This window comes from Sorex fumeus, unplaced genomic scaffold (genome assembly GCF_029834395.1).
Source record: "Sorex fumeus unplaced genomic scaffold, SorFum_2.1 ptg000010l, whole genome shotgun sequence".
NCBI lineage: Eukaryota > Metazoa > Chordata > Mammalia > Eulipotyphla > Soricidae > Sorex > Sorex fumeus.
This window is the reverse complement of record NW_026606067.1, coordinates 19,179,882-19,205,553: the sequence shown is the minus strand read 5'-3', so window position 1 is coordinate 19,205,553 and position 25,672 is coordinate 19,179,882.

Sequence of the window (25,672 nt, the reverse complement as noted above, 5' to 3'; positions counted from 1 at the left end):
CCTGCCACACATGCTAGGGGGAAAGGGAGCTCAGATAGAGAAGGGAGAACCAAATAAAAGGTGTTGGGAGGATCCTCCCAGGATGGGAGAAGCATGCTGAAAGTAGTCTATAGACCAAACATGATTGCCATCCATTGCCTCTTTTGCAAACCACAGCACCCAAATGGAGAGAGAGAACAAAAGCGAATGCCCTGCCACAGAGGCGGGGGGAGGGGGGGATATGGGCACTGGTGGAGGGATGGGTATTTGAGATGGGTATTTGATCATTGTATAACTGAAACCCAAGCACAAAAATTTGTAAGTCTACAACTGTACCTCATGGTGTCTCACAATATAAATTAAAAATAATAATAAAAAAAGACATCTTCATTATGAACTTAAGAATTTCTAAAGAAATAGGACATAAAGTTGAGGCCAACAGTCCAGGACACACGTGGAAGGGTGGTGTCCTTTCTTTCAACAATTTGATTGAGTGCTTGGTGCACATAACTAGAAAAATACAAAAAGTATGCCAGTGAGCTTGAAAGATAGTACAGTGGTTAACTGGCTTGCCTGCATGTAGCCCACCCAGATTCAATCCCCAGAACTACATATGTACCCCCACTGTGTACCTCCAGGAGCACAGAGTCGGGGATAAACCCTACACACAGGTGTACATGCCCCCTCAGAAAAATGATTCTAAACCCTGACATCTTGTTTTCCATTTCAAACATTCATTTAGAACTTGGAAGGACTGTTTTTCCTAAAACATCCGTTCCAAGAAAGAAATATTCAGTGATTGAAAATCAAATTCAATGACACATTACAAAGCTAAGCTGTCTTTACCCACATAATTTTTTATAAAGGATATAACATCCACCTCTTTGTGACCACTCAGTGTGAATTCATCTCCATTTCTGGAAAAAGAGTAGGCAACAGCACAAGATAGTGATAAATCAAAGTATGCCCCAGGAGTCAGGAAGGGCCCACAACCAACACCCAGAAAGTTTTTTCTATTTTTCTGAAAAAAGGTAGATCACAGCAGAACTAACAGAAATGGACAGAAATGTATAAATATCATTACCGACCCTACCACAACCTTCCAAGGATTGGAGCTAAACACAGGATTAAGTAATATCAAATAATATTTCCGAAGAGCCTCTTCAGCTTGTGCATGTTAAAAATTGTAGTGGATGATTTAAAATCTAAAATAGAACATTCCAGTATTTGTGAATTTAGAAATTATCAGTTTCTATAAAGATTATAGTTTACATCTATTAGAATGAAAGGCTTAAGCCTGAGGGAAAAGAAAATATATTTGTAACAAAGGAAGTGTAGTGTATCTTTATATGGTATAATAGTCTCAACTTATCCTCAAACATATACCACTTTGCTAATAAACATGTTGCAACAAGTTTGGCAGTAATAATATGAGAAATCTTCTAATCTTGCCTGGTTAAATGGTTCTCCTTCATACAGTGGAATAGTGGTCACAAAGGCATGGGAATTTGGTTGCTGTTGGACATTTGCCTCAAGCACATTTTGCAAAGAAAAGTTATTTGTGTATGGAAAAACAATAATCTAGTCAGGAGCAAGCTCCTGTGTGTTTTGCAATCAAAAGGATAGTTGTGGAATGCCAGCTTACATGCCAGCTTCACAAGAAGTCTTTAAAAAAGTTAAAACAGCAGAGGTCATAAAGTCCACATTTGGCTGACCTGTTTGTTCTTTGTCTTTCTTGGAAGAGCAATAGGACTTAAAGGTAATCAGAAGGCTAGGTTTCCTATAGGTCGGTCTTGGGGTGTTGAGTCTATATTGATTTGTTTTTCATGCTTCCATTAAATTAAAACTAAGACTGCCTCTGGGATAATACTGGAAACATCTTTCTGGCTCTTCTGAACAGGAACCATTAGACCAAGAACCACCTCAGACACTAGTGTGAAAAAATAGCAGTAAAATCTAGGGTGCAATGTAGTAAAACTTTGTAAACATTAATTAGAACTGGTTAGAGTATAATGTGGGCAATATCCTGAGAAATACACTGAAACCTTTGTTTTTTAGAGGAAGCAGGAGAAATCATTTGTTCTCATAGTGAAAGTCCCAAAGGAATCATTTATTAGGTGAGACCGTATAAACTAGATATCTCTTCTATAATGATTGGCTCCACAAGATCTAGATTATCTTTGAAGATACTCTATCAGTTATTTATTACTGTTTAGTGGTCCAAAACTAAAATCAGTAGGTTGCAAAGACAATTTGTCAATTCCCATTATTTAGTGCATGGAGAAAGCTGAGTTGGGAGAATTGTCCCTATCCAAAGTCACTCATGTGGCTTCATTAACCTGAGGCATCTGCTGGGGCAAGAATATTCAAATGGCCTTTTATGTTACATGTTCATTAAAGCATGATGATTAACTTCCAAGAGGAATATTTCAATATGCTAAACCCTACTCTGGAAGCACTATCCAAGCTAACAATATTTTCTTACATCCCACAGGCCTGTGTGTTCCACTTAACTAACCCCTGACTCACTGTGAGGTCAAGGGGTTACAGAAGGTCATGAATACTGGGAGACAAGTTTCATTGAGAAATCTTTCTATCTATCTATCTATCTATCTATCTATCTATCTATGTGTGCATATATATATACTGTATCACTGTTCATCGATTTACTCAAGCAGGCTCCAGTAATGTCTCCATTCATCCCAGCCCTGAGATTTTAGCAGCCTCTCCTTAATCATCTTTCCCAACGCTACTGTATTGGAGGCTCTTTTGGGGTCAGGGGAATGAGGCACATTATTGTTACTATTTTTGGCATATCAAATATGCCACAGGTAACTTGCCAGGCTGTATGTATATATATATATATATATATATATATTTCATATATATATATGAAATTGAAACCCAGTATATAGCATCACAGTAATTGGTTTTGTATATGATTATCACATTTATGATATAAATTGAGAAATTCCAAATTACACTGTGACCCAGTTTGATCCCATACATTGAATGAAAACAAAACATAAATCCTTCCAACTACTGGAAATATTTGGTTGACAAAAATCAATTTAGCCTCATCTCCATCCTCCAACAAATGTGATCAGTGTTTTCACATTACTAAGACAAAATTCAGTTTTGAAGAACAGATACCAAACAAATCAATGAGATAATAGGACTGTCATCAGATATATAAATTATATCATCATGTACACTGTTTGTTATTATGCATTGGTTAATATAATAAATATACTCTTTATTTATTTTCTAACACATATATGAAGTCAGAACTCATTTGGACCCTCCCGGCTCCTGTATAGACAGACCCCAAGGTAGTCCCCATTCAGAACCTGAGACAAAGTCTATGTTAGTACTTAAATATTTAGACCAAATTTAGATGCTTAACACAAATAATTTCTAATCAATCTATTATTAATCTATCCTATTGAATGACAAAAAGACAACTTCACATCAAATTCCCTTCTGACATTTCTCTTCCCTATATCCTAATCCTTTTCTGTTTGTGGCTTTCTCACTATTTGTGTTCCCCTTATTACCATGGAAAGCACTTTCCACCGACCTTCTAACACCTCTCATTGCTATAAATAGAGCTCCAAAATGTCTTTACTGAAGCCTATATATACCTCTTTTATTAGCTCTGCTCTCTCTTGTGAAGCATTAACGGGGTCCAAGCATAGTTCCCTGCCTTCTCATTTCTTCTTTCACACAACTAATCATCTACTGTTTTTTTTTTTTACTTTCTATGCTATTTTGAGTCATTTGGAAAAAACCCTGCCAAAACTCTCTACAGCTTGAGTTTCATTCTCTCTGACATTCATTTCCTAGCCAAGTACTCCCCTAACCCAGCAATTTTGACTGTACCTGTAAAGTTATAGATATCCTGTTAGAAATCTTCACCTAGTAATATGTAAAATATCTTCACCTTAGAAGTTTGAAAACCAGACCCACTCTCTCACCCTTAAGTTGTTGCTTACTACATTATCTGTATTACTACCACTTCTAGGAACGTTCAGTACTCGAAACTCATCTTTGACAGTTTTTCTTCAACGATTTTCCAATTGAATTTTTTTATAATCTACCACCCCCTCTCTACCCACTTCTGCCTATTTTAGTCTTCATCCTCTCTTACTCTTAATACTGAAACCATATCCTCACTAGCATACTTGACCTTGTTATCCTTATATTCTTCCTATGAACAACCACCAACACAAGAAGTAACAAACCCAAAATTTTACTGCTTAGCTTTAAAAAATTTGATGGATGATAGCATGGGTAAGGTGCTTACCTTGCATGCAGCTGACTAAAACAAAAAGCAGCTAAAGTGCCTACTTCACCCACAATCAACCCCAATTTGATCCCCAGCACCATCTATGCTCATTTGAGCACCACTGGGATTTACCCTAACCACACAGCCAGGAACAATCCCTGAGAACTATCAGGTGTAGCCTAAAAAAAATTACATTACTTTAAAAGACCAAAATGGATTTTGAAGAGAAAAAATCAGGGATGTGGGCTAGAATATCAGTAGTATCTTTCTGCTTCTTTCTCTATAAGAAAAATTAAACTTTACATGCAAAACTTTTGGGAGGACATAAATGAAGTAGTAAAGTACAGTGTAGTCAAATCTAGCAATGAAAGGGGCTGGAGTGATAGCACAGCGGGTAGGGTGTTTGCTTTGCATGTGGCCAACCTGGGTTCGATTCCCAGCATCCCATATGGTCCCCTGAGCACTGCCAGGAGTAATTCCTGAGTGCAGAGCCAGAAGTAACCCCTGTGCATTGCTGGGTGTGACCCAGAAAGCAAAAAAAAAAAAGACTAGCAATGACAACTAGGTATAGAGTCTATTCTCAGCAGACAGGCTCTAGAGGGTCAAAACCAGTCGAAGAGAAAGCCTAGGCTTTACAGTCAAACTGAGATCCAAATTTAGGTTTTATATCTTTGTTATGTCAACTTTTGTAATTTGCTAAACTCCTCCAAATTGTGGGAATTTCCTCTGTAAGATAGTAACAATTTCTATCTCATAGGTGAGTTGAGAATAACAAATAGAATAATGTTTGCATGGTATTTGGCTTAAAGAAGGGCTATCATAAATTTTAGTTTCCCTTCTTCCTTTTTTGGCAATAATAATACTTTTACCTATATTCCATATAAACAGCAGGCCTCATAACTTTCTCAGCATGTATAAATAGTATATGCTGGAAATAAAACTTAACACTGACTCCACTCAGGCTTATCATCCTCGAATTGAACCACAATTACCCACATGGTCAAGTCTTACATCCATCTAGGGAACATAGCTCTTGGTCCTCGGGCCAAACCCTATTTCCTTTAAGTAATGATCTCATCCAGCCTCCCTGTTATTCCTCTCCCACGTCCCTCCTACAGGGCCCATCTCTTACCATTTTTCTGAATGCCTTGGATAATATTCTACAAAGCCAGCCCAACTTCAGTCATTTTCTGATCTGGAATTTGCTCTTCCCAAATGTTTATTTTGTTAAAATAAACCAAGAGTCTCAAGTTCACCCAAACAGCAGGTGTCTGGGTTTTGCCAAGAATGCTCCATTCATTTTAAGGACATTGTTTTGGGCACCAGAAATAAAGGATGGAAAAGCTGAGAACAAGTTTGCGTGGTTCCACTGGATTTAGATTATCACCAAATACTGTGAAAGAAGCAAAAACTGGATGATTCAATACCCTTCCCACTTGAACAGTGGCTTTGAAGAAAAGGTCTTTAGTCCAAGAAAACTGGGAGTGAGAACTGCACTCTATTCTTTGTTTAATTAATTTTCTGACTTTTACCCAATTGTAAGTCTTCAAGTCACAAATCCCAATTAAAAAGATCAGAATTTTTTTAAATGCTCTCTGGGCCAGGAAGATTATTAAGAAAGTGGAGCACATAAGATCTCTGCCTGAGGTTTCTAAGTTGAATCACAGGCACTGCATGCCCTTGCTGAGCATTGCAAATGGATAATGAGTAGATATATATCTTAGACACAAGCACCAAATCATCAGGCCCAGGCTGCCAGACTGAGAGACCCACCCCATGGGCATCGCTATTTTTGTTTTATTTATTTATTTATTATTTTTTGCTTCTTGGATCACACCTGGAGATGCTCAGGGGTTACTACTCCTAGCTCTGTACTCAGGAATCACTCCTGGCAGTGCTTAGGGGACCATATGAGATGCTGGGAATCGAGCCCGGGTCGGCTGCGTGCAAGGCAAACGCCCTACCCACTGTGCTATCGCTCCAGCCCCATCGCTATTTTTAAAGTGAACGTTTAAGTAAAAGGTCTCAATTATTTTCTTTTTCCATTGTAAATTTCTGTGAGAAAACAAAATCAGAAACCCAAGAAGGCATAGAGTAAACTGTGAATTACTTAAAGGTTGCTTAGATTTCTGAGTCAAGACATAAAATGAAGGTGATGTTATCTTTTACAAGAAGGTCACCACTTATGATTCTCAAGGGTTACTATTCTTTGACATAAGAGGTCTGATTGCTTTTATTTTTATATGGTTTTTATTGCACTTAACATTGCATTATAACATTTTATAAGTTTCAGGTGAGCAGCATTATAAAGGTGGTGTTATTTTTGAAATGAATAGTGAGCTTGGGGAAAAGATGCTCTCTCAAGCTCCTTTTACTTAACTATGCTAACTAAACGAACTTGAATATTCAGGAACTCTCATCGACCAGTTAACTAGCTCATAACTGCGCCTACTCTTCCAAGTAGAAATACCAACAACATGCTGGGAAAAATGCCAGGCACCAAAGTCAGATCAAAATGGATTAAAGATCTCAATACAGACCTGACTCCATAAGGTACATGAAGGAAAACATAGGCAGAACCTTCCATGACATTCAAGCTAAAGGCATCTTTTAAGACAAAATACCACTGACCAAGCAAGTGGAAGCAAAATAAACAAATGGGACATTAAGCTAAGAAGCTTCTGAACCTCAAAAGAAAAAGGCCAGAATGAATGGCTCATGTTTGGAAGCCTGCCTCAAGGACTGGGAGAGAGGGCATTTGGGATAGAGAAAGGACCGTTATGACAATGGTGACTGGTAAAGATCGCTCTGGATGAGACATTTGTGCTGAAAATGGGTAAAGGACCAAACATGATGCCATCTTGGTATCTGTACTGCAAATCATAATGCAGAGAGAGAGAGAGAGAGGCAGACTGGGGCAGCGGCAGAGAGGTATGGGAATATTGGTGGTAGAAAATGTACACTGGTGGAGGGACGGGGTGGGTGTTTGGATATCATGTGACTGAAACCTTATCATGAAAACTTTTAACTATCTCACGGTAATTCAATTTAAAAAATCTAAAAGGAATAAAAGCAAGAAATACGAACCACAGTTAACTAGCTTTTAAGTACACCTAGTCTTCCAATTAAAAAAGCAGTAGGAAGTGAAGAATATTCTCTTTTATCTTCCAAAACACCTACCAAGTTTCCAGCAGTTTTTTGTGGTCAGGTCAATAAATTAGTGAGCAGAAATTGAACAATCTTATACTAAACTTTTTGTTTGTTTGGGGGTCACATCAAGGTGTGCTCAGGGCCTACTCCTGGCTTGTCATTCAGGGATCACTTTTGATGGGGCTCAGGGGACCCAATAGGGTGTCAGATCAAAGCCAGATCGAATGCATGCAAGGCAAATGCCTTACCCACTACACTATCTTTCTATCCCCTATATGCTTTTTTAAATTAATTTATTTTTTAAAGTTGTTCATGAGTAATGACATTCAACATTCCAACACAAATCCTACCACCAGTGCACCTTCCCACCACCATTATTTCCAATTTTCCGAACCACCCCTCAAGCCTGCCCTTACAGCAGACCCTGAATAACTTTTATATTGCTTGTTATAATTCGCTAAAAATGATCAAAATATGTTTTCTTAGAAGAAGGTGTGTGAATATTGCTATATTTCATCATGGAACCATTAAGCTCTTGTAGAAACGATTACTAACATGCTGTTACCAGCTAATACTTATGTGTTTATATTTTCTTAATCAAGATTGGTTGCTTTCTACTTTACATTTCATCCAATGTGGTGTGTTACTCCTGGTTCATCAGTGGTGCAGAATTTGAGATGTTGCATGGCCTCATTCCAGGAATTCAAAATGTTTGAATGGGGTAATACAACTGGAGTTAAATTTTAACTGAATGGTGACTTTGGGCGCCCCAGACAACAGAGTTTGTGATCACTCAAAGATGAATAAGTATGTTTCTTTTAGTTTTATAACATATATCTGTGATGATATGTATTTTATACTTACCATTATTAATAAAAACATGAAAATAAAATTCAGATTATTTCTTTTTTTCTTTTTATTTTTATCAAATAACTGTGAGATACAGTTAAAACGCTTTCATGTTTGAGTTTCAGTCAAACAATGATTGAACATCCATCCGCCACCAGTGCACATTCTCCACCACCAATGGTCCCAGTATACCCCCCCTGCCTCTGTCGGCAGACAATTTCCCTCATGCTCTCTCTTCGATTCCTCTGCCCCTCTTGGAGAGCCCGGCAAGTTGCCGAGAGTATCTCGCCTGCACGGCAGAGCCTGGCAAGCTCCCCGTGACGTATTCAATATGCCAAACACAGTAACAACAAAGTCTCCAATGGAGACAAATCGATGAACAATGGGAGGACAGTGATACTTTTTGGCATTATGGTTTGCAATATAGATACTGAGAGACTATCATATTTGTTTATTTATCTACTCTAAGTACAAATCTCTCATTCTGAGCAATTCCTCCAACCATCATTGACTTAGTGATCCCTTCTCTATTCCATCTGCCTTCTCCTACAGCTCGTGAGACAGGCTTCCAACTATGGAGCAATATTCCTGGCCCTTCTATCTACTACTATTTTATGTTCCACAAATGAGTGCAGTCATTCTATGTCTGTCCCTCTATTTCTTACTTCATCTTTTCTTACAGCTGCATAGAATTCCATTGTGTAGATGTACAAAAGTTTCTTGAACCAGTTGTCTGTTCTCCAGCACTAAGGTTATTTCCAGATTCTGGCTACTGTGAACAATGCTGCAATAAACATACAGGTGCAGATGTCATTTCTACTGTGCTTTTTTGCACCCTTGGAATATATTCCCATAAGTGGTGTTGCAGGGTAATATGGAAGCTCCAGTTTTAGTTTTTGAAGAAATGCCCATATTGTTTTCCAAAAAGGCTGGAACAGTTGGTATTCCCACCAACAGTGAAGGAGCATCCCTTTCTACACACATCCATGCCAACACAGGTTGCTTTTGTTCTTTTGAATGTGTGCCAGTCTCTGCTGTGAGATGATATCTCATTGTTGTTTTGATTTGCATCTCCCTGATAATTAGTGATGCAGAGCAGTTTTTTCATGTGCCTTTTGGCCATTTGTATATATATATACATATATATATAATTTTTTTAATTAGTGAAACTCCATGTGGTACAGCTGTTGACCTTACAAATTTCTGTATAGCACAATTTCTAAAGTGGGTTTGGCCTGGTCACATCCATATCCTCCAATTCCTCATGGCTCCTGACACAGCAACGCATCCTACTTTGATACTCTCTATGGTTCACTTGATCACTTAACATTCCGTTACTCATCAGTTTCCTTGAGCGGGTGCCAGTACCGTCCCCATTTGTCCCTGTCACATGCTAGTGTAGCCCAATGGCATCTGCTCATTCTAGGAACACAAACAGCCTCAAACTAATCATTCAGGGTCTTGACAAAGAAGTCTGACCATCTCATAGGTGGGTGGCAATGCGATCTTTTGACATCCCGTGGAATCTAGTCCGTAAAGACTCTAGTCCAGCAGTTGTCTCCAAATCTCATTACGTGTCCAGCCCATCAGTTTTCAATGCCAGGGCAAACGAGACACCGTCCCTGATTCTTGATTATTGACAGAGGTCAGAACTCTGGATTCTTTCTCTCATTTGAGTGAAGCGTGATACTCCAAACATAGCTCTTTCGATTCCTCTTTGGGAGACCTGCATAGCATTCTCATCCTGTTTTCATAGGGCCCAGGTCTCTGAGGCGTATGTTAATGCAGGAAAAACAGTGGAATTGAAGAGATGTGCCCAGAGCCAGAGGTTCTTCATCCTCTTCACCATTTCTTCAATGCTCTTGAAGGCGTTCCAAACCGCTCTCTTCATCCTGCGCAACTCAGGTGTCAGGTCATTCGTCATGTTGAATTCTCGACCTGGGTACACATAACCGTTGCATTCGGAGATGGTCATCCCAATGAGAGTGAATAGAACGTCAGGAAAGAGACCGTTTCTCATAAACATTGTCTTTGTGAGATTCAGCTATAGTCCTACCTTTCCACACTCACGGTCGAAGTCGGCCAGCATTTGTGCCGCTTGGCAAATGATTGGTGTTATTAGAATGATACACTTGATCTTAGCCAAAAGGCCGAGAAGCGACCGAGAAGTCTCCTGCCCCCCCGCCTGGCTATTCCTCGCCAGGGCCCCTTGGAGGGGAGCAGGTTGAGCTTTCCTCCCCGCCCTAACCAGGGCCCCGGCAGCCGAAGACCTCCAGGACCAGCCACCACCATGCTGAGACCACTCTCCACACACCTGAAGGTACCGGCAGAGGGACAAAGCCACGTGGGTTCCGGCGCCGAGATCTCCAAGCCTACTCATATTGGAGTCGAGCATCCTCCACCCAGATCCTCCAAATTCCAGTAGGCGGGGGTCACACCCACCAACTGGCCCCCTGGCGCCATGTAATCCCATCAGTGGCCAAGACTCAGAGACTATAAAAACCAGCTCCCGGAGGGAGAACAGTGCAGTCTCCTGCCCCCGCGCCTGGCTATTCCTCGCCAGGGCCCCTTGGAGGGGAGCGGGTTGAGCTTTCCTCCCCGCCCTGACCAGGGCCCCGGCAGCCGACGACCTCCAGGACCAGCCACCACCATGCTGAGACCACTGTCCACACACCTGAAGGTACCGGCAGAGTGACAAAGCCACGTGGGCCGCGCGACCTCTTATTATGACATCTCATTCCTACTTTGACAAACTGGCAGGCTACTGAATGTAGACTGCCCACACGGCAGAGTCTGGCAAACTCCCCGTGGCATACCCAATATGCCAAATACCAGTAACAATGATGGGTCTCATTCTCCTAAAGAGCCTTGAATATAATCTCAGGGCTAGGATGAAGGAGACGTTACTGGGGCCTGCTCGAGGCAATCGACGAATAACAGGATGATCTGTGATCTGTGATTAAAATGATGTCATCAGCGAAGTGGAGGTGGTGTAGTTGCCAATTGTCTATCTTCACTCCCATTTCTTCCCATTCCAGTTATCGCATGATGTTCTCGAGGGTGGCACTGAAGAGTTTTGGTGAAATGGTATCACCCTGCCGAACCCCTCTCTTGACATGGATGATTACGTCTTTGTAGAATGATGAGATCCTGGTAGTGAATCCGTAATACAGCTCATGGAGGATCCTGATGTATTGAGTTTGAATGCCCTGTTTGTCTTAGGGCTTCAATGACTGCTTCAGTCTCAACAGAATCAAAGGCTTTCTTTAAATCAATGAACGTTAGACAGAGCAGCATCTTGAACTCCCAAGAAAACTCAATGAGCTTGGTCACCATGTGGATATGGTCAATCGTGCTGAATCCTTTTCAGAAACTGGCTTCCCTACATGGTTGTCCTTCATCTAGTGTTCTGCCAATCCTATTCAGGATTACTCGAGTGAACAGGTTGTAGACGACAGACAACAGGCAAGTTGGGTGGTAGTTGCCAATGTCATGGATGTCTCCCTTCTTGTACAGTAGTACAGTCCTGCTGGTTTTCCAGTGGGACAGAACCATACATTCAGACAGGTAGCATGTGAAGAGCCGAGCCAGTGTATTGATGAGTACTAACAGCAGGTTCTTCAGGTGTTCAGGCCTGACCTTGTCTGTGCTGGGTGCTGTTCGCTGGTTTTCCAATGAAATGGCATGTCGGATTTCAGAAGGGAGAACGTTGGGAACGACATATCCATCCTGCGAACTTTGGTATGTGGGCAGGTGGACATAGCTATTGAAGAGATCCGAGTAGAAGTCATGGAGAATCTTCTTCATTGCCCTTCTGGAAGATGTGATAGATCCATCAGGACATCAGAGGGCAGTCATCTTGGTCTTGTAGTTGGCAAAGGACAGGCGGGCATTGTGAATACTTTTCCCAGAGTCTACTGCATCTGCTGGAGCGATAGCACAGAGGTAGGGCGTTTGCCTTGCACGCAGCCATCATGGTCGACCCAAGTTTGATTCCTCTGCCCCTCTCGGAGAGCCCGGCAAGCTGCCGAGAGTATCTTGCCCGCACGGCAGAGCCTGGCAAGCTCCCCGTGACGTATTCGATATGCCAGACACAGTAACAACAAAGTCTCCAATGGAGACATTACTGGGCCCGCTCGAGCAAATCGACGAACAACGGGAGGGCCTTTACTGCATCTGCCAGCACTGCTGCTCTTCTCTCCTTGAGGTCTTCCTTGATCGCGTCTCTGCACTGCTTTGCGAGCTTGGATGTTATCTTGCGGTTGCCTGAGCCTTGCACCCAGCCACTTTGGCAAATGAGAGAGTTTTCGAAGACAGGCGTCTTTTTTGTGGCTATCTCTCTCTCTCTCGGCATTCTTTGCACAATCATGGAGGTGCTGAACCAGTCGATTGTATTCCTCGTCAATGTTGTCAATGATGGCATCTTCCCATGTTGCCACAATAGTGCCAAAGAGCTCCCAGTTGGTGGTCATTCTGGGAGTTCTCTTCTTAAACTTTACAGCCCTTTCTTCCCACTCTGTGAAGTAGAATTTTGCATGAAGGAGACGGTGGTCCGATCCCGTTTGGAATTTTGGGACAACAGCAACATGGGTCAGGCAAGACCGTCAATTGAATATGATATGGTCAATTTCATTGTGGAACCATCTTCCGGGAGACTCACATGTCCAACGTTTGAATTTTGCCTTCTGGAATTGTGAGTTACCATGGATGGTCTTGGTTGACATGATGAACTCAGACAGTCTCTCACCCTGTTCCTGCCATTGTAGGCCATGGTTCCTGATGTGGAGTTCTTCGGTGATCTGCTCGGTCCTGTCTTGGCATTAAAATCATCAACAATGATCTTGTAGAAGGTATGATCTTCTTTATAGAACTTCTCCAGCTCCATGTAGAACTTCTCAATTTCTCCTTCATCATAATTGGATGTTGGTGCATAGACAATGAAGATAGAAACTGCCAGCAGTGAGCCACATCTATCCAAGTGTAATTGTTCGATTTGGGTTGTGAGGCATTCGAATGAATCAATGTTTATGGCCAAGTTCGTGTTGACAAGGACACCGACACCACTGAGACCTCTTTTGTCGCATGTTCCGAGGAACAGTTCTTCTCCAGTGTCGAAAATGGCATGATGTGATTGATGCCTTCTTGTCTTGGTCAGACCAATGATGTCGTACTTGATCTTTTGCGCTTGCGCCATCAAGTCTCAATGGATGCATCCTATGCCAGCATATGTGCATTGAAAGTACGGACAGTTATTTTTGTCCTTCTTCATTTTGGCAGCCTAGTTCAGCCTTGAGATTTTATCAGCCTCTCCTTTCTTAACGCTTCCTTCTTAACGCTGCCAGATTAGTGGCTCTTTCAAGGTCAGGGGAATGAGACCCATTGTATTTACTGGTTTTGGCATATTGAGTATACTACGGATAGCTTGCAAGGCTCTGCCGTGTGGGTGGGACACTCTCAGTAGTTTGCCAAGCTCCATGAGAGGGATAGAGGCTTTTAGGGCGGCCTCTAATTGTCCTTGCAGGTGTTCCCTTGGTTTAAACCATATTTGAGCCCCCTCAAATATGGTGTGATAATCTTGTATTAAGTGTTTTATGATGTGCTGTGCGGTCCAGAAAGCATCCTGGAGAATGGCAGTAGCTGGGTGGAGGTAGTGGAGGTAGTGGAGGTAGTGGAGATCTGCCAGGCTGCTGGGAGTAGGCAGAAGATCTCTGTTCCCAGGTCCGATGAGCCTGATTTCCAAGGTCACAGAGTTCCACGTCCCTGGTGCTGTGGGGCTTCACTCATGTGTGAGTCTTGGCCCAAGTGTCTAGAAAGTGTCCTGGAACATGACAGCGGCTGGGTAGTGGAGGTAGTGGAGGTCTGCCGGGCTGCTAGGAGTAGGCAGAAGATCTCTGTTTCTGGGTCTATTGAGCCTGGAGTCCAAGGTCATAGAGTTACGCTTCCCTGGTTCTGTGTGGCTTCACTCATGTGTGAGTATTGGTCTGAGTGTCCGGAAAGTGTCCTGGAGCGTGACGGCAGCTGTGTAGTGGAAGTAGTGGAGGTCTGCCAGGCTGCTGGGAGCAGGCAGAGGATCTCTATGGTTAACTCTCTTGAATACGGAACTGGAAAGTGATTTTAGTACAACTTTTCTCAGCATTTGGCTCATAGAAATATTACAGATCTTTTCAACTGATAAATCTGATGTATCAGTGAGTGCAAGTGTGGACTACTCCGACCCTCCTCACTCTCTGTTGCCATCACTTCAATAATCGTCCTTTCTATACTTAGGTATACAGCGGTGTCAGGGGGATCGTCAATTAGTGTTGCCTATACTGTCAGGGAAAGTCTTCCCTTCTTCCCATTGCCCCTATTTTCTGCAGTGATTTATTAGAGCCCTCACTCATTTTTCAAAATAAGAGATCATCAAACACACTTTTAAATATGCCATTGACTTTTGATTTTCACTGATTTCCATGGATCCCTCAACAATCCCCAGACTCCTTGAAGTTAGGCAAACCATGTGATCAATAGCTTGTGATTGGAAGGCACATATGTTTCCTGAATGAACCTGAAGGATAAGATGATAGAGCTGCAAATATGCTGAAAGCCATAAAAGAGGTTACTAATAGCAAATACTCTTTTGCATAATGTGAAAAACTGTCTCTTCATCCTCAATTTTGAGTCATTTTTGAATGCAGTAGGAAAAGCCATCCAGCCCCAGTTATTCTTCTACTTTGGTATATGACAAAAAACTATCTGAGTCAACCAGCCTGGGCACCTCAAGGAAACTCTAAGGCGGTAACCAGATGTGCCATATGACTTTCCTACAGTGATATCCTTTCAGTTCAACCTCTATGCCTACACTTAGACAACTGAAAATTCTCATCTGGACATTTATCTCACATATGTGTACTTAAATGCACTTTCAGTAAAATGTTTAAACTTTCAAAGGGAAATATCAAAAGCAAGGAACATTTGGAATTACTGCACTGCACATTTTGAGAGAATCCCAAGTACACATGGGTTAGTTACTTGAGCAATCACACACCCACACACAACTCCGGTTTCACCAGCCTGGTGAAAAATATTTTTCAGAGCTCTTAACCAGGAAGTATATGACTTTGAAAATAATTTTATCAAAGTCACAGAACCAAGGTGTCCGACCCTATTACTGGTTCACTTGGCACTGCTTTCTTCCATGGAAAGCCGACATCCTATGCTCCAAGGAAGAGATATTTTCCAGAGTTCCTCTGAGGGTTTGGATTTAACTGAGGTTTCCTAACACAAAACTATATAAAGCATAAATGCCAGCTTATAACACTCTCACCCACAACTATATTTAAGCACAGCACAGTTACCAAATAACACTACAGAAACAGCTATACTGCTCAGGGGGACAAAATGTATGCTTTCAGAAGTTAACCCACAGCAACGCAGCTGACAACTTCAAATAAAGGTCCCATCCTGCAAGACCGTAACTCTCAGTAACTCAATTTTACATAGACTTGGTTTAGTGTTTCATGTCAGGGGTAGAGTTTCTTTGTTGCTTTTAATGCTGGACTTTAGAAGGTTTCTTCCTGCAATTAGTATAATGCAGGATATCAGAGTAGAAACAGAACTTTCCCCCCTATTCTCCTAGGCAATGAAAGAGTTTAAAATCATAAATAGCCCCAAGATTAAACAGGGATCGAGTTGATTATCCCTTTTACTCCATAATTGTGCTCAGGACTTGAGAGAATTTCCTGCTTTAAAAAAAGTTACTCTGGACAGATCACATCTTAAACAGATAAGCCCAACCCATTGTACCTAGAGAAGCCATGGCTCTTGTAGAAATACCGTCAGGACAGAGCCACTGTGGACACTGCCACAACTTCTCATGCTACTGGAGGCAGAGTATTTTCGGCCCCGTGCAGCGCTGGCCCTTTCTAGCCCTTCCTTCCAGTCACACTCTGCTTCCAGGATGCCAGGACCTTTATGAGTCCTCACTGCTCAAATCTCAGAGCAGGAGCTCCCTATTTTGGCTTTGCCTCCACCGCAACATGCCAGCACCAGCACCAATGCTTACTAACCTGAAACCACAAATCACTCAAAAGCACTGGAAAAAATTGAAGACACAGTGACTACAAATTCTCTTGATGGTCATTGAAGATCAGTGCCCCCTGTGATAAATATTTTATCTTAATGTGCTGATGATGGTATTTGCATGCATTCATTCCCACCCATGAATTTCCTTCCAAGAACACAGGGAAGATTTTAGGACTCCCACATAGATTCCTGTGCTACATGGGGGAAATATTTCACCTAAAGTTCCCCTTCCACATTTTATTTCTTCATGGTAGAACAGCTGTCTATGAATAATAAGATGTGTTCAGGAATATTTGCACATTAAATTATTATCTCTTATTTTAGGTATGAGTGAAAGTATGAATACAGAATCTTGAAGAAAGTGATTGTGAAAGAAACATAATTGGAAACTTATATGTGAGTAAAGACACTCAATGAATAAAGGTGTGGAGCCAAAGAATTGAGAAAGTTGGGGAAAAAAAACCTGTCATTTCTTTAAAGAATACTTAAATATTTATGGCCCAATGAGTACAAGGATCCTGCTATTCAACTAGAAGTAAGTACACTTTTAATAGCACCTTAGTAATACATATCATTAAGAAGAAAGTTTTTATCTTAAGAAAACATCTTAAGAGCCAGAATCTCAGTAAATCTTAGCACAGTGGGTAAGGTGCCTGCCATGCATGCAGAAGATGTGGGTTTGATCCCCGACATCCCATATGTTGCACTTCCAGGAGTGACTTTGAGTACAGAGTCAGAAGTAACCCCTGAGTGTCATCAGGTGTGACCCAAAAACAAAATAAAAGAAAATAAAATTTAAATAATAAAAAGTCTATTCTCCAATGCCTACTGAGTTCTAGGGACTCAACCCGTATATTTTGCTTAACTTTCAAACCACTCAATGTCAAGAATTCCCATTATTCTGGTTCAGAATCAAAGACTCATAGCTATGAAATGTTCACTAGAAAACCAGAGATTCCCATCACATTCGCATATTGGGTCACCTTCTTCAGCGCCACCATCATCTCCAGCGTCCCCAAAAAGCCAGACTGCTATGTGATTGGAAATAGGATCCTTCCTGGATCTGATCCAATTAAGTACTTAGCCATATTAGACTGGTCTGCCTCCTCCATGCTATGGAACTATATACTGGACTACCCCAGAATAGACTTTCCCTAAAGATATTTGAACAGAAAGTGGCACTGTTTTAATAAAAATACTGGGGGCGGGGGGGGGGGGCGCTCAGAAAACTGATCTAAAGGGAAAGCAAAAGTTTTGCACTGAATCTAAATTTTGGTGCTTAGCACATTCATGCTTCATGATCTAAGCAATTCAGACTCTGTTCCCAGTGGTGCAGCCCATTCCCAGAAGCTTAGATCAAGTAGGTGGTGAATATCCAGTCATCGGGAATGGAAATGGACTCAGCACCTAGTACAAGCCAAACAATGACTTCATACAGGGACCTTTGGGGCTGGGGGTGTAGCATAGGAGGTGTTTGTTTCTGTAGCTGTAATGCTGCATTGAAGAGGAAGAAATTCCTTCAAACATCAGTTTAAAAACCACCCCTGCACAGACTTTATTGCCTTGTGCAAAGGAAGCACCTAAAGAATGAACAGATTCCCAAATGCATTCTTGAGGGACATATCTAACTGCTGATGCAAAGATTTAAAAGAAAATAGTCCTTACAGACTTTCTGGGAGAGGACTGTGGGCCATTGCAGGTCCTGAGTGGAAGGAAGAACAAACTCTTGAATATATCAATCACTGTCTTGTTCTTCTTCTGAAACATAACATGCTTTCAGTGCCCACTTCTGCCTGCTGAGTCCAACACCAGAGCTGCAAAGAAAAGGGCTGTATTCTCTTGTGAATTCTTTGCTCACTGCTGCTTGATGCTGTCATGCCCTTTGTTTGAATGTATTATTAGGCGGGCGTAAAATTTAAAGACTAATACCTACCATTGATACCTCCATTTTTTCAGGGCTTCTCTTTTAACCAAGTCTTAACATCTGTCATTTATTCCACTCCAACTACAATCTTGGACATCAGTGAGGCCAATAAGCCTGATACAGACCGTTTTCCTTTCCACGTTGCGGGCAACCTGGCCCTCCTTCAGATCCATTACACCAGAACATTGCACAAAAGCTTGTTCTGCAGATCCAAGGGCAAATGCATCTATAATCTGCCGGCTTACCAAACAACATTTTGTTAGGTTTGTTTAATGAAGAAATTACTGTTCACTCATAAATAAGCCATTAGCAAGAAGAAAACAGCCAGGGGAGATGGTATCTCCCAATCTGCTCATCTGAGGTTTTGAGCAGGAGTGAAAGGTCCATGTGTTGGCCGAGCCAGCGAGGAGAGAGAACACAGCACTGAAACCCTTGCATTCAGTCATTCACAGTCAGAAAGAAGAAAAACTATTTCCAATATTTTTCACTCTGTTTGGCTTTGGAGAGGACATCTTTGGTTTACCTCCCTAAGGGTTTACTTTTTATTTTATGAACAGACATAACCTGAAGCACTGAAACACCATTTAGCCCCATTCCCTGGAGATGAAGGGAGTCCCCAAAGGTCATCCGGGGCTTAGAACCAGAGGCCCTACCTTGTCTTCCCTTATTAGAAGCACTGATGGGGTCTGCTCGGTTCCTGCAAGTGTGAGGTGGCAGCTCTCCTGCCCACAGGCAGGACAGGTAGATCTGAGGACAGAAGCCTTTGGTGCCATCAAATATGAACCAATCCGTGAGGAGCCAAACAGCAGGGACAGAGAGTGAGTGCAGAAAGTTCTCTCTCTCTCTCTCTCTCTCTCTCTCTCTCTCTCTCTCTCTCTCTCTCTCTCTCTCCTCTCCTCTCCTCTCCTCTCCTCTCCTCCCTCTCCCTATCTCTCTCTCTTCCTTTCCCTCTCCCTCTCCCTCCCTCTCATTTTGCTTCCCTGGACCCCTTTGGTTTCTCAACAATAATTCTTGGGGGTTTTTTTCTCCCACATACTTAACAAAGGAAAGGGAAGAAGGTGCTGGGATTGAGCTAAGAGTTTCCAACTGGAGATCATACATGATGCAGCCTGTTTTGGTTGTACCTCGCCTGGCTTGGAGCGCCCCCTGCTGGAATAACTCTGGCCCTTTGTCAGACAGGCTGTGTGGGGTATTCTTACACCCCAGTTCTGAGCACTTGGCTACAAACAGAGCAAGACTCAGACTGAAGCTTGCAGCAATATCCCTGCAGACACTGTGCTTCTGTAAGAGCCCTAGGAAAGGCTTGGGGGAAAAAAGAACAAAATTAAGTAGATAAAAATTGCTTCCTGTCGGAGTCTTTCCTAATTCAAATGGAATGTCGCTCACCCTGGCTTAAATAAACCCTTCATCTTAAACATCCACTTTATCATGAAAATGGCACTGTTTATTCCATCGGTTATATCTTGTGTGGAAATCTTAACAGTACTTCTTCTCTAATGGGTACGAGACAGAGAACCATGCCAATCAAACAGGAAAGAGAAGCTTGCATTCGTTAGACAGCGGCCCTCTGTTTGGGGGATAAAAACCCATATTCATTCATCCAGGGCCGCTGCAACCTTCAACAACAATGTCAAAAGAAAAAAGTTGGAGCTTCGAAATAATGCTTTTTGGGTGTTTTGGGGCGTCTCTTTTATCTTTTTCCCCCCTCACTTTCTCCACTGCAGGGGGAAAAAGAAGTTGAGTCATTTTTTTTTTTACTTCAGGGCTCATGTGCTTTTGCAGAAACATTCAGGCCATAGATTATTTTTGCATTTAGGAGTTCTTACATATATGGATAAGGACAACTGTATTTCAAATGATCTGGCCACCACTGAAACCGGGTCTGTCATTTGTTCCTGCCACCCAGATTTCTCACAGATGCATTCAGATGCTCAATAATCTCCCTCATTTTATCAATACCCTCTTCAGTTACTGTACTTCGGGGGGGGGGGGGGGATGCTGATAGGGGCTATTCCATCCATCTGCTGTAAGCACAAAGGAATATGCATTCTTTCCCCTTGCCAATTATCCACTTTTATGTCAGGCAGACACAGGTTTCTGCTAAAAGCTGATGAAATAATAATGGGGCAGCCCCCAGGGAGGGAAGGGGTGGGGGAGTCTGAATGCAATGAAATCTGATGAGGATTTAGCTTGACTATGAAACTCCTTTTTTTTCTTTTAGAGCAGTTTCTAATTAGCAGAAATAAGTTCCTGCTAATGCCATGATACATAATATCTATTGAAGTTTAGAAGAAGAACCATATTAAAGAGAGAGAGAGAAATGACAGCCGACTCCTGCATGTCTATGCCAATTTAAGTTTCCAGCTACAGCACTCAGTTCCTTTCTATTGTCTCAAACAACTGTGCTGCCAGAAACTTTTCGTCAGGAATCCCCTTTACTTCCCCATTACATCAATTGGTTCATGGAGCCCAGTGGCCACCTTAAAATCTCATCCCACCATAAAGCAGATTTCATGGGGAACCTCTTTTTTTGAGGTGCAGAGGGGGTGCTCCCAAGAGGTGCTCAGGAGGGTCCGGGGGTGCGAGCAGTGACTCTCAGTCAAAACCAGCAGCTCAATGCCAGGATTCCTGAAGGAGATGCTGCTCCAGCCCTGTGGGGCCCGAGATTATCTGGGCATCCACAACTGTGCTGGGGGCCCTGGGGCCGTACCTTGTGGGTCTCCAGGTTGCATCTAGCAATGCTGTGGAGACCATGATGCTGGGAATCAAACCTGTGCTGGTCACATGAACACAAGGCATGCATCCTAGTTCCTGTATGAGCTCCTGATCCCTTCTGGGAACCTTCTCCCATTCAGTTTCACATATGAAGTTCTCTTCAATGAACATAATGCTAGAGGACACTCTAGTTCTTTTGAATAAAATAACTGTTCTGCACAAAATTCACCTTTTAATCTGTAATGTGAAACCTCTACTTCCTTCACCATATGGATATTTTACTTGGACTGTCAAAAAAGAGAAAATAGGAGCATTTATGTTCCTCAAGATCCGGTCTCATTGTATGGAGTAGAAGGAGTATGAAGAAATCTTTCTACCAACGCCAGTGCCACAGAAAAATGAATGTTCCACACACATCACAATGAACATCACTCTGTGTCTTGGCACATGTTCTTACATTGTTATTACTGCCTCAGACTCCTTTCGCATCCTTCAGACCCTAGAGGTGGTGCCATGACTTCCTGCTGCCTCCTGCTACACCACCACAAACCATGTTCACTCACTTTTTCCATGGTGCTTTGTCCTCATCAAACTTTGTTCCTCCAAGGTGGGCCATAAACACCCTCTGTCAGAATTACCCTCTTGTTAAAACTATAGAATCCCAAGTGTCCTCCAGAAATATAAATCAGAAACTCTGAGGAGAAGGCCAGAAATCCCCATTTCTGAGTTTCCCTGCCTGCTCCACTCAGAGGATTCTTATCCAAATGAAAATATTTGTTTACTGCTCATATAATGCTAAGTAGCAGCTTCTCCAAGGCAAGTAGGAGCCAACAAACACAAGCAGTACCAGGGACCGGTCTAAGCACATCTTGCCTGCATTAGCTCACATCATTATCACCGCAATTTTATAAGACGTTACCATTCTGTTCCTGTGTATGCTGTAACTTTTCTAAGATCATGTAAAATTCAGAAATATTCCCAATAAGATATAGCTAATAAATGCAGAGAAAATACTGGGATCTGGGAAGCCTCATTTCAGGGCACGTGACTAAATCATTGGGTTTTATAGCCTTGAAATCATGATGTGTCCTCTTATCTCCTCTTTCTGCTGCAGGTTCTTTCAGGGCATGAATGATGAGATCTTCTTATCTTGTCAGTTCCGGAATTTATCAAAGTCTATGAGAAGCTCAACAAATGTTCATTGAACTGCTTAAAAATAAGAGGAAATCAAAATACTAGATTTTGGTTGAAGGATAATAATAGACATGAGATTATAAAGATGTGAGTATATATTTAACCTTCTGTATATATGTTGACTTATTTTTACATTGTTATATATATATGTGTGTGTGTATACATATATACATATTTTATACTTATGGATACATACTATACTTATTTTACATATATATTTTATATCAATTTATATATTCTTTTATATATAACAATATAAAAACAAGTCAGCATAAAATATTTTGATGAAACACCAAGAAGTCTATGCCAGCCTTCATTAAAAATCAGAAGAAATATAAAGGGAAATGAATTTGTAACAGAAACTCAAGGCTCTGCAAGGTCATCTTGTAAATTTCAATACCCCATAAGCAAGTCAGGGGAAAATGGAGAGGTACCCAAGGAATGATTGCTACTGGGCTCTCACCGATACACAGCTCACACACATATGTCATCCTGATCCTAATGAGCTTTGGGGGGAGTTAAAAGGCTATTCCATAAACTCAACGTGGAAAAATCATCAAAAGGAATCTCTGGGTGCTAGAGTGAGAGTATAAGTGAGTAGGGTACTTGCCTTGCACATGGCTGGCTTGATTTCAATCTCTCACACCCCACCTAAGCCCACCAGAAGTAATTCCTGAGAGCAGAGTCAGAAGTAAGCCCTGAGCACTTCCAGATGTGCCCCTCCCCAGGAAAAAGGCTCTCTGAGTCCCTGAAATGAACTCTCTTGCTCCCAGGTTTACTGAGAACTTTTCACTTAAGTATGGAGATACCTGCCAGAGTGTGTGTCATATAAGTGTAGCCTCAACTGTTTTCACATAGAGCACAGAGCAAATTCTTCAAACACATAGACTGATTGTTATTGTATTGTGTTGTGTTGTGTTCTGTTGTTTTGGTTGCGGGTAAAGGGGTCTGTTGGGCCACACTCAGTGATGTTTGGAAGCTACTCCCATTCCCCATACCTGTTCGTGGTGGTGTTTCCCAGTGATGTGGGGGAACATGTTGTGCCAGGGATCCCGCCAGGGTAAACAACGTGCAAGACAAGTACCTCAATCTCTGTTTTCTCTCTCTCTCTCTCTCCCTCTCTCTGTCTCTCTTTGTCTCTCTCTCTCTCCCTCCCTCTCCCCCCTCTGTCTCTCTCTGTCTCTGTCTCTCTCTCCCCCCCCCCCGCCCTCCTGCTCACCACACACCCCTCTCCACATAGATGCACACAAACACACAGACACATACAGCCTATCTGAAGAGCATGCTGGCATGCGGAGGTCTGCGGGCAGCAGTCCAGGGCTCCATACCAGGCAGTGTGGGGTCTCTGCTTACAACTCCACGATGGCAGCAACTTGGCTTGTGTGGGGCTCAAATCCAGTTTCATGCCAGGTAAAAAGTGCTGTTTCTTGGACAAAAAGAGGTATAAAAGAAAGACAAGATTGGGTTGCCAGTATCTCTACCTCCTGGGAAGAAGCGTGAATCCCATGCCCCCTTTCTCTCCGAGAAGAATTAGGAAATTGTAGATGAAGGGCATAGGCACGGTCAGCCCCTGAAGAACTTAAAACAGAAGTGAAGATATCACCCCTGAGTACAAGAGTCCCCATGATTTCTTTTCTTTTTTGTAAGTTGCTTTCACTTGCCAAGGACAACAACAGCATAATAAACAACGACAAGAGGATAATAGCTTGGCTTTCCCATGAAAATCAGAAATCTTTTGGTGTGGACTTGTTATGGGGAAGCTGTCTGAATGCTGTCAGATTGGTTTGCTCAATTCTCCTACTAAGGAAATCTTTAAAATACCCCAACTTCCAGAACCACAAAACACAAAACCATTCATCTCTTACTTTAGAGCCTTCCCTGAGCCACTCAACACCCCTCAGGGCAGTTTGCGTCTATCCACTCGGGAATCTGGTTTTGGGGAGTCTATCACATGCAAAGGCTTCATGTGGGAAGCACAAAACCAATAAGTCGGAAAGCTGACTCAGAAACGACTGGAAATGTTTCTCTTCCTCCCCAGGAGATCGGTAGCTCTGTGGTAACTTTCCGGTGTGCTCACTCCACTAGGCTTGGCTGACTGTGAAGGACAAAGCATTTGGCTAGCAAGAGCATGCATGACCTTCCACACTTGGGGCAATGACAAATGTAATTTGCCAGTGAAAAAGACTCAAATGCACAGCATGCACTCCCCAGGATGAATCCCGATGGACACATAAACCAGAGTTTGGTCTTGCTTATCCTATGCAACAATGGAAACAAACCAATGGCCCTCAGTAGGCAAGCCCAGTAGCAAACATGGAGATCTTGACAGCAGCAAAAGTCTCAGGACTGTTGGTCCCTAAGTATAGTGCCAATAAAAAACTTATGGATAGTTCATGCCTGTGCCAAACTCCTTGCTGGAAAGGATAATCACTTACAATAAAGTGTGACCTTATAAGATAATGCTGTGTACAAAACACTTTCAGAAGCATGAACAATCTCACTCCTCAGGGCAGTTATCATTGTTACCCTTTTTGACAGAAAGGAAGGTCAGCCTCCAAGAAGTCTGATGCTGTGCCCCCAAATCATCAAGACCCCTAAACTTAGCTGGAATTTATTCCCTGAACCGTCATGGAAAAAGAGTAATACTCCTGTTTGGAGTCACTGACAGATAATTCCTATTTGTAGCATTCCTTGGGATACTACACAGCCAACAGGAAATCTCAAAGGGTCAAGTTCTTGTGGAGACCCACGTGCCCAATGGCAGCTGCACTGCCGTCCTTTTAGAACATAACAACAGCTGGACTCTGCTTGACTCTTTTGTGTCCTGATCTCTTCACTGAAAAAAGCAGAAAATGAGAGAAGACTCATGTCAAGTATAAAAGCGCAATGATCAGAACAGAGTGGCCTATGCACTCTTCACCTCGGTGCTATGTGACCTTTTGATCAACATCCATGGTGTGGTGAAAAAACGAACTCTTGCCCACTGCTGCTGGAAGTGTTGTTTGGTACAACCTCTGTGGAAAACAGTATGGAGAGTTCTCAGTATACTTAGAATTGAACTGTCATATTTCACTTTGGGGCATCTAAACATGCATACAAAGAGACATAGGAACACTGCTATTCATTTCTGCACTCAGTACAAGAGCTAAGATATGGAATCAACCTAGGTGATGATGCTTTAACTGCTACTTTGGTGTGAAAAATTTCTCATTGTAGCTTGTCACATAATGAAAGCCCGAGTGAGAGGCGGATGGTTTTGCTGACCTGCACATGGCAGTGTGTGGGAGCCTGGTTTCCTCACATTCCCTCAACTGGATCACTCAGCAGTAACTCTCACCTCTCCTAACACCTAGTCTCTGCCAGAGTGGGGCTTTTCTCTCCCCAAGTCTTCAGTGCCTCCCTATCTAATGACAGATGAATGGATTATGAAGATGTGGTATATATACACAATGGAATACTATGAAACTTCAAGTTATGATGAAACCATGTAATTTGCTGCAACCTAGTGG